Consider the following 10,631-nt stretch of genomic DNA (forward strand, 5'->3'; position numbering starts at 1 on the left):
GCGTTAAAAATAGCTGCAGTTTCACTTTCAGTCTTCGAGGCAGTGGATCTGCAAAGTGAGATCGGCAGAGCGAACATCCTGATTTTGAACCTCAGCGACTCTTAAGGCAGCGAGACATTTTCATGGTGTCGCTTTGGAAAAGTTATCTGACCAAACGGACCAAAACCGGGAAGGCTGAACAAAACATTTCATGGGTTGGGATTCTCAGAGGATATCAAGTATATTCAAGCAGCTGCTTCTTTCTCAGTGTAGGTCTGAGGCTCAAAGCCTTTTAGGACCTTTTTTACATCACGTGACCAACAGCCATCTTACCGTTTGTCTGTTTGGACGTCAGAAATATTAGCATCAATTCATCAATTCTAATTCATCCGAAGCTTCATCTTTGAATTTTTTTTCTCTCAGGGTGGTGACATGTCTACAACCAGCATCTTGATGCCAGAAGAGCCATGTGCTCCATCTGTGTGGACGTCTTCTCTGATCCAGTCAGCACACCATGTAGACACAACTTCTGCAGAACGTGCATCAATCACTCTGGGGTGGAAACGACCCTCATTGCTGTCCTTTGTGTAACAAGCATTTCTTTATAAAACCTGAGTTTCAGGTCAACACTCTGATGCGTCAGATGGTCGCTGAGTTCAAACTGATGAAAGCAGCAGCAGCAGCAGCAGCAGCTCAGAGAAACAAGTCAGTGCAGGAGAAGTTCCTTATGACGTTTGTTCTGGAACCAAACTGTAGCCTCTGAAGTCCTGCCTGGTGTGTCTGGTTTCCTACTGTGAGACTCACCTGGAGCCTCATCTGACAGCTGCACCCCTGAGAAGACACCAGCTGGTCCACCCTGTGGAGAACCTGGAAGGCAGGATGTGTGAGAAGCACCATAAACCTCTCGAGTTCTTCTGCAAGACTGACCGAAAGTGCATCTGCGTCCACTGCACCTACCAAGACCATGAGACTCACCATGTTGTTCCTCTGAATGAAGAAAGTGAAGCAAAGAAAGCTGAGCTGGTGAAGACCAATGCAGACATCCAGCTGATGATCAAGGAGAGACAACAGAAGGTTCTACAGATGAAACAAACAATCAGCCTCAGTGAGGAAGACGCTGCCAGAAAGAAAGAAGGAGGGATTCAGGTCTTCACTGCTCTGAAAGAGTCTGTTGAGAGGAGTCTGAAGGAGTTCCTCCAGACCATCGAAGAACACCTGAGAAGGAAGAGGAGACAGACAGAGGATTTGATCCACCAGCTGGAAGATGAAATCTCTCAGCTGATGGACAGAAGCACTGAGGTGAAGCAGCTTTCATGCTCTGAAGACCACCTGCACCTCCTGCAGAGCTTCCTGGAGCCGAAAGAGGCTCCACACACCAGAGACTGGACAGAGGTCAGTGTTTGTCCAGCATCTTTTGAGGGGTCTGTGGGGAGAGCAGTGTCTCAGCTGGAGAAGACACTCAGAGAAGACATGAGGAAGGTGATTGATGCTGAGATGAAGAGTCTTCAGCAGTTTGAGGTGGATGTGACTCTGGATCCTGATACAGCTCATCCTAAACTCTTCCTGTCTGAAGATGGGAAACAAGTCTATTATACTGCTGTGAAGAGGAAACATCCTGATAACCTAGAGCGATTTTCCATGAACTGTTTAGTCTTGGGAAAGCAGAGTTTCTCCTCAGGCAGATTTTACTTCAAGGTTGATGTTGGAAGAAAACCTGATAGGATTTTAGGTGTTGATAGAGATTCCACCAGGAGGAAAGAGTTGCTCAAACTCAGACCTCAGATCCTCCAGTTCATCTCTCCCTCAGGTCTCGCCCTCAGATTGTGGGGGTGTTTGTGGATCACGACCAGGGTCTGGTCTCCTTCTATGACGTAGATAATGCAGTTCTCATCTACACCTTCACTGGATGCAACTTCACTCAAAACTAGAACGCATCTTCTGTCCTGGGTGTCCCGGTAAAGGTCATAACTCCACCTCTCTGATCATCTATCCTGTCAATCAAACTTCTTCATCCTGAATGATCACAAGCTAATAATCAATAGCTCACAGTACACCTGGAAATTCATCAATTTCAAAAATCACTGTATCGTTATCCAATCATTGATTCACGTTGATACCTTTACCATCTACATCCATATATGAATCTTCACTTGTATTATTGTTATTCCTGTCACTAAATATATGACAGGAAAAACAATAATGCAAGCTAATGATTGATAGACCAATGTCCAGCTGGGCAAATCATTAATGTCAAATTTAGATGGGATATCATTGATTGTTCAAATAGAAAATGTTGATAGCTTAACCATCTCCTTCCAGACATGGATCTTCTTGAATATTTCTGTGGGGCAAAGTATCCGTCTGTTTGGTTCGACAAAGCCACTCTCTGTCAAAAGAAAATGAGAAAATGATCCAAGTTCACCACCAGAAATACAGGAACCTTTGGAAAAATTCCCAAAAATATTCAACAGAAAACAAACTGTGAGCCTGACCTTTGACCCTTCATTTTACACCAGGTCGTAAATCAACGAAGATTAGAACCTAATTTCCGGCTCACTCTCTCGAAGGTTCTGCAAAGTGTTTTCTTTTTTTTTAAATGCATAACTTAAATTCCGGATAGGTTAGATATGCGACGGGTGAACGGGGCGAGTCCTTGGCCGTCAGTGTCCCGCTGTCGGGGTTCAGGCAAGTCCTCGCTCTCTGTCTGATGTGAGGTTTCGCTTCTCCAGTGGAGAATTTAATTTCTCTCTTTCCAGCCGTACCGAAGTAAATAAACTGCCGGCTGGGATTTGATTGATTTTAATTTTTTTTTCCCCCTTAAAGCTGACAACATTTTGCAGCGATGATGTTCAAACTGGAGTCTGAAAGGTTACGAGGCCGTACATAAATCCCCCGGCGGGGTGGTTATGAGCGTCTCATTAGAGGGTAATAAGCTTGTCGTATTGATCGCCCCTCCGATCGATCGTACCCCTATCAGATCTGACCGGAGCGGATCGTGTTCGTCTCATCAGCATCGGGGCACCTATCTGCTGAGTGTGCACGTATGCGTGCGTGCACACCTCCACATAATGCCAGCGGGGCTATTTTTTTGCCTACTTTAAGGAAATTACCTCCATCCCCTGACCATCCTGAACTTCCTGACCCTGGAGCCTGAACCCCGCTGAACCTCTGGAGGCTCAATGTTTGCTACCAAGATGATCTCACCAGATCCTTGGGGTCCTGGACGGAGTCTCTGACCCGTGTCCAGCCCACCAGACCCACCCCCCCCACACACACACACACACACACACACACACATTTGGACCTCTGATACTTTGTAAATATGTATGTGTGCCTGAATACTTGTATATATATTTATGTTTATGCATCTGCATATGTGTATCTAGCTATATACTGTATTTATGTTTGTGTCGAAACATTGTGCTTGTGTGTTTATCTCTCTCTCTCTGTATATATATATATATATATATATATATATATATACACTGCTCAAAAAAATAAAGGGAACACTTAAAAAACACATCCTAGATCTAAATGAATGAAATATTCTTATGAAATACTTTGCTCTTTACACAGTTGAATGTGCTGACAACAAAATCACACAAAAATGATCAATGGAAATCAAATGTATTAACCCATGGAGGTCTGGATTAGGAATCACACTCAAAATTAAAGTGTAAAAACAAACTCCAGGCTGATCCAACTTTGATGTAATGTTCTTTAAACAAGTCAAAATGAATCTGTGTTGCTTCCTGAGTGGACACTATGATTTCACAGAAGTGTGATTGACTTGGAGTTACATTGTGTTGTACAAGTGTTCCCTTTATTTTTTTGAGCAGTATATATATGTATACGTGTGTGTGTGTGTGTGTGTACACAAAGTAGATATATAAATATGCATATTAATGCATTAAACTCTATAAAAATATGGGGAGGCAGGGAAGTGGGAAGGGCATTGAAGAGGATGAAGAGTGGAAAGGGTGGGTGAGTGGATGATATATCTGTGGAGGTATAGAAGTGTCTAGGAGAGGAGAGGGGCAGGGGAGTTTCTGGGTAGATTGTCAACAGGATCTTAGAGAGAGAAGATATCTGAGGAATGGAGGAGACATGCGATGGTGCCCATTTTTAAGAATGAGGGATATGTGCAGAATTGCAGTAACTACAGAGGAACAAAACCGATGAGCCATACAATGAAGTTGTGGGAAAGAGTATTAAAACTAGACTTGCTGAAATGAGCATTAAGAGAAGCTGTATGGTTTCATGTCTAGAAGGAGTACTAAAGATGCAGTATTTGTTTTAAGAATGATGGTAGAGAAGGTCAGAGGGCCATTGTGCCATAGATCTAGAAAAAGCATACGACAGGGTGCTGAAAGAAGATCGAAGGGTAGTGTATGAGGAAGTCTGGAGTGGCAAACGTTAGACTGGTGCAGGACATGTATGGTAACTGTGAGACAGTGGTGACGTATGCTGTAGTAGTAATGGAGAAGTTCAAAGTGGAGATGGGACTACATCTGGGGTCAACTCTGAACCCCTTCTTGTTTGCAGGGGTGATGGACAGGCTGACAGATGAGGTTTGCAGATGACATTGTGATCTGTATTGAGAACAGGAAGCAGGTAAAAGAAAATCTGGAGAGGTGGAGGTATGCTCTGCAAAAGAGAGGGATGAAGGTTAGTTGTAGTAACACATTATACATAATATGTGTGAATGAGAGGAACCCAAGTGGAACCCTGAGGCTCCAGGGAGTGGAGATAAAGAAGTTGGAGGATTTTAAGTGTTTAGTATTTTAACCAGCTTTCAGTTGTAATCTGATTTGACACAAAGCAGCCAGTCAGAGTGCCTCCCTCCCAAGTCATTGATAGACTAAGCTTGTGACTTATCATAATGGATGTTTTCCTAGAAAAAAAAAAAAAAAAACTACCTCAGATGAGATAGATGACTAAAAATGAGTGGTTTGAGTCCGGAGAGGAGCCTGAAGCTGGGATGTTCTACAGAGGCGGGTCAAGGGACACCAGGAAGTCCAGGCTGCCAGCAATGCCGGTATGCTTCTCAAATTGAAGCCCGAGCAGGAAGCCGTCATCCAGTTTCAGACATTGCCGCGGTAACTTTAGCCTCATCTCTGTGGGCTGATATTCTCTTACATCCAATAATAGCTGACCGATGGGCTGCCTCACCTTACCTCTCTTTCTTTGAATTTTAATACTCCATATTATTGCATCATTACTAAGTCTCCTGTTTTATTTTACTTGCTGTCTCCTCTGTTAGCATAAGGCTACTTTGAAATATCATCTGCGCTTTAGCCTACTGCACTTTTCGGGCTGATTTCGTCTTTTGTCGACCGGTCGATCGCGGGGTCACATGTTCATCCTCTCATTTACATATGTGGGCAATTTAGGTTCTCCAATGAACCTCCTGCATGTTTTTGAACTGTGGGAGGAACCCGGAGAACCGTGTGGAACCCCAAACAGATACAAGGGGAATATGGGGACTCCAGTAAGAACCCCCTGTGGAAATCCAAACTAGGATCCTGGTTTTGTGAGGCCAAGTTGCAAACCACTACTCCCTCGTAGCTCCTCCAGTTGTCGAAATTAAAAGAGTATTAATGTTAGCTGTAAATTGTCAAAATGTCAAGAAGATGTTTTCCAAAAGGAAGTTAATTGATGAAGCGTCAAGCGTGATGAAGCCTCTCGATAAAAACCACGAAGGAAAGGTCACTTTTTTGGAGTGAAAAAAAAACCAAACAAAAACCGGTCGTTCTTCGGCTGATGGGGGCTCAGGTGGAGCACTAAAAGCCTCTCTCCTCATCTGAACAAGTGATGATTCGAGTAGCCATGGCAACAGCAAAAAAATGGAGGAACCGTGTGAAGGATTTGGTTATTACCGGAACAAACATTCCACTGAAAACTTCAAAATAGGGATACGGATTTTCAGACTCGGCCCCTGCCGCCTAAACAAGGCCGTGCGTCATGTGGCCCTGCATCCTGTTCGTTAGCTTCTTGTTCTTGCTGAACTTTGTCAGCCTTGTTTTGCTCTTTACTTCCAAAGTGAACCCAATCAAGGCTGACGAGTCTGACGTGTGATGTCAACTCATTATCTCATTGATTATTATTATGGAGGGCAGTAATCTGTCTGCACGGTGCATGATGGGTAGCAGCATGAGTTGTTGCAGCACTTGAAACACATCTCTAATTTGCATAATTATGACAGAAATCTACTTTATGTAAATGAGGGCATCTGATGGCAACGGGGTTGACGAGGAATATTCAGGTCAGACCGCCAAACTTTGTCTCATTTGAGGCTCCGCTGCTCTTTGACGTTTCCCATCTGGAATGCTTTCAGGTACATGTTTTGGTCGGTCGTCAAGTTAAAAGACCAGGACCGGGAGGGGGGCGGCGAGCGCGGGCGCCCACGGCGTGCGCGTCTGTCCACCGAGATCTAGCTATGTCAGTGGCCCGGGTCCAATGGCTACAGCTGTGAGGTGCACAGACGTGTTTAACTGGGATTCTGTTTTGGTTCTTTGCACTGACGCCGCGGGTGGCTCTGCATCTAAGTCCATCAATTTCATTTTGACTCAGGCAAATCAATGGGAAAAACAGGATTGACTGAATTTTACATCTTCAAATAGCCCTTGAAAACAGGCCAGCCTATCTTCATTCCCCGAGCTTTGACAAGCCCACCGCTGATCCGTCACCCGGTGAACACACAAGAGAAGCGGTGGCGGCGGGGGGAGGGACCGCCATTCATTTCTGTCAAACGCTGCTCCGAGTTGTGGCTCCACGGATACGATAACATCCAGTCCAGCCCTGGGGAACTCCGACGGACGGAAGATAATTTAATCCCGTGGCTCCTCTTAGCTAAAAAATGTGATCAGACCAAACAGATCAAATCAGGAGAATTAACCGGGGTGCGTCACGTGTGGTGACGCATACAGCTGCTTCCTGTTTGTCATGTGATCAATTGCATAAATAAAACTCTACAGTTTGACCACTGTGACCACTCACATCTCACAGCCCACAGCTCCTCCTTGTATCCGGCAAATCTTATCTTAATAGTATCCACTTGGGAAATTTAGTCGGATGTGGCTCCAGGTGGTATTGGATGAGACATTCAAACAGATGACATCATTATATGCGGGGGACGGAAATCCAGCTTTTTTTATTTGTATCTTATTTTTTTGACTGTCTGTTCTCATCTGCTAAAAAATTCAAAAAACATTGCTCATTTCCGCACATGGAATACCGTTTTGCGCTTTTCATAGTGTCAAATAAATCGGTAATGCAAAGGGAGCGTTCGCGCTCGCAGATTTCAGATGAGACCGCCATATCTGTCAAAAGCCTACGCGTTCTCATATAAAAGCTATATGTGAGGGTTAAAGGGGGGCAATTTTGTTTCCGTGCACGAGCTGTCTGAAGAACTTCACGATAGCTTTGGCCACAGATGAGAAAAACCTGGATATCTTTGACTTTGTCGCCCATGCGCCTAGGGAGGCGCCGAGGTGGAGTCGCAAACACTTCAACACCACGTCGTCAAAACACGAATCGTTCACAGCCGTTATAGCCTTCATCAGCTGCTCGGGAGACCTAAACTCCCGAAAGATATCCTTATTTACGGCCTTAATTAGATTTTCCATCCTGTGTATGGGTTGGAGGACATCAAGGGTGATCCTTATCTCTGCTAACACCCTGTCAGACAAGCGTTTGATGGCTGTGTTGATGTCATTTACTTGGAGCAACTCCAGGTGCCTCCGAGGGAGGCGCATGACCAACCACATGATCAGAGTGTGCATTAGACTATTCACCAACTCCACTGTCAGTTTGCAGTCTTCAGGCAAGGTGAAAACTTTAGGAGGCTGTGGCTTGATGAGGTCCAAGTCTTTAGGCAAAGTCAGCTCATCCTGTAAGGTGAAACCATTAGGGGACTCTGGTCTAATGGACTTCACGTCTCTGACAACCATCACATTTTCAGTAGGAGTCGAGTTGCCCGGCAAACGAAAAATTTCAAGGGTGACTTGCTTGATGCTGTCAAAGGCTTCAGGCAAAGTCAAGTCTTCAACCAAGAGTTGCCTAGTCGTGTCTGTGTCAGTAGCTTGAAATCTGGCATCAGGAGAGCCGATTGTGTCCAAATCCTGAGGTGTGGTCCAGCCCTCTGACTCAGATTCTACCTTGATGGTATTCGAGTCTTCATTTAAGGCAAAATCTTCCAATGACTCATGTTTAATGGTGCCAAAGTATGCTACAAAGGTTGAGTCTTCTCTTGTCTCTGACCTTATGGCATCCAAGTTTTCAGGCAAGCTAGGAATGTCACAAGACTGTGACTTCATCAGGGATGACGGATGAGGCAAACTAAAAGTTACAGGGGACTGTGACTTGATGAGATGCTCTGTCAAGCTAGAGGCTTCACATGACTCTGACTTCAAACTGTCCAAGTGCTCAGAAATGGTAAAAGCTTCAAGGGCCTCTGGTTTGCTACAAATGTCTCCATGCTGAGTCACATCTTTTGGAGATGATAGTTTGATAGTGTCAACAAATTTCGTGCCTTCAGTGGATTCTGATCTGGTGATGTCCAAGTCCTCTGGCAAGCTGGAGGCTCTGGGGGACTTGGGCTTGATGGAGTCCAGTTCCCTGATACAGTGCCAATCCTCCGAACTGTTTATAAAATTCTCAGGATGGCTCGAAGCTCCGGAAGACTCTTGATTGATGGTCTCCATCTCTACCTGCAAGCTCAAAGCTCTGGGAGACCTTTGCTTGATAGTTTTGAGGTCTTCAAGTAAGTTTACATTTTCAAGAGAACATGTTTTTTTTTTGTTTGTTTCAAAGTCCCCTCTAGAGTTCACATCTTCCTGGGATTTGGGTCTGATGGCATAGCCTTCTCCAAGCAAAGTCAAAGATTTTGAACACTGTGTACTTATGCTGTTAAAGGTCCCGTGATAGCTATGATTTTCAGGTGAACTTGGATTTGTGGCGCCAAGGTCTGGAAAAACACTCGGAGGTTTGTGGAATTTCATGGTGTTCAAGATCAGATTCTGAGAGGACTTTCGTATGATGGTTTCCAGGTCCCCGAAAAAACTAAAATCTGCTTTGGTCTTCAGCTTAATGTTCTTTAGGTCTTCATACATGGAATTGTCCTCAGGTGATTCCTCTTTGATAGTATACAGCGGCCTAAAAGAGTTAGATTCCTTGTAGTTCTCCTCATAAAGTGTATATAGCATTTTAGAAAGGTAAAAATTATCAAGCAAATCTTCCGGGGACTCAGGCAGGATGTCGTCGGAGTGATGTGGCTCGATGGTTTCCATGTCTCTGACCATTTTTAAATCTGCGATGGATTCGGACCTAGTTCTTAGCGAGTTGTCAGTCAAGCTGAAAGCCTCGGGTCCTTTTGGCTTGTTGATGTCGATATTCTTTGGAAAAGTCAAGTCTTGAGACAAGTTTAAAGTTTCAGGGGATCTCAGCTCATACTTTGGCAACCTGACCGAGTCCAAGTCTTGAGGTGAGGTGAAAGCTTCACTACAGTTGGGTTTTATGATCTCTAGATTTATAACATGGTTTAACTCTTGAGAGGACTCTGACCTGATGCTGTTTGAGTATGTTGGTAAGGTAGACACTTCAGGAGACTGTGACTTGGTGGTGTCCCCAGAGAGATATAGGTCTTCATCTGAGCTTCCCTTTAAGATTTCCAAATCCTTGATGAAGCATGGAACTTCTGGCCTACTTGTGCAGACTCCGGACAAGGTAAAAGCTTCTGATGACTCTGAACTACTGTTGTTTGACTTGGGAGGAAATGTGTGACCACCAAAGGGCTCTGGCTCATCGGTGTCAAAGTCTCCAGTGCACTGCTCTCCAGTGGACTTTTTGGGTGCAATGGTGTCCAAGTATGCAGGCTTTGTAGACTCTCCAGAGGACTTCAGGCTGACGGTGTCTGACTTTCGAGGACATTGAGCGGTTCCACGTGTCCGTGACTGGATGGCCTCGCAGTCTCTAAAAAGCTTCAGGTCTTTCACAGTCTCTGCCCTTATTGGGTCTGAGTCGTCCCTTGAGCTGGAGCATTCAGCGGACTGCGGCTTGACGCTCTCGGCATCACCTCGGACATTCACAGCCTCGAAGGACTGAGATTCGGAGGTTTCCAAGAGCCAAAAAAAGGTAACATCGTCAGAGGACTCTGACTCGATGTTGCCGGAGTCTTCATGCGCTGGTTCGGCTTCATATGTGACCTGTCCCGGGTTCCTTGGCCAGGGGTCTACCTCAGAGTCCAGCTCTTCTGCCCTGCATCGACACTGCTCTTGAATAAGTGTCGTCATGAAGAAATCACAATCCAAAAACTTGAATTTTGCTGTTGTTTGTGTGTGAAGTGTACTCTGTATACTTTGGACAACAAAAAAATGTCACTCTGTCAAGCGCACTGGCCCCGTGCTGTTGAATAGCCGATCACATGGATGTCATACAGTGCCTGCAATCGCAGTTGCATGACAGACAGCGCCGTATTTAGATGACATCACAGTTTCCCCTGTGTGACATTGCAGCTCCCCGTTTCACAGCGACCCCACCGCCGCCAGTGTGCTTCCCCTATGTGACATCACAGCATCCTCTTTCACAGTCCATCACCCCCTTAAGGCAAGGGCATGTCGGTGCAAACACACATGGTAGTGTGTGAGTAGTAG

The 10,631-nt window shown here is 45.1% G+C and overlaps 1 pseudogene; it reads left to right on the plus strand.

The window, feature by feature from the left end:
- The first annotated feature begins 411 nt into the window (after positions 1-411).
- LOC147215663 (E3 ubiquitin-protein ligase TRIM11-like) lies at positions 412-1,907 on the plus strand (annotated as a pseudogene).
- The last annotated feature ends 8,724 nt before the right edge of the window (positions 1,908-10,631 follow it).

The sequence above is a fragment of the Fistularia commersonii genome, chromosome 31 (genome assembly GCF_037954325.1).
Source record: "Fistularia commersonii isolate RoL2024-O1a breed Wild chromosome 31, RoL_Fcom_v1.0, whole genome shotgun sequence".
NCBI classification, from domain to species: domain Eukaryota; kingdom Metazoa; phylum Chordata; class Actinopteri; order Syngnathiformes; family Fistulariidae; genus Fistularia; species Fistularia commersonii.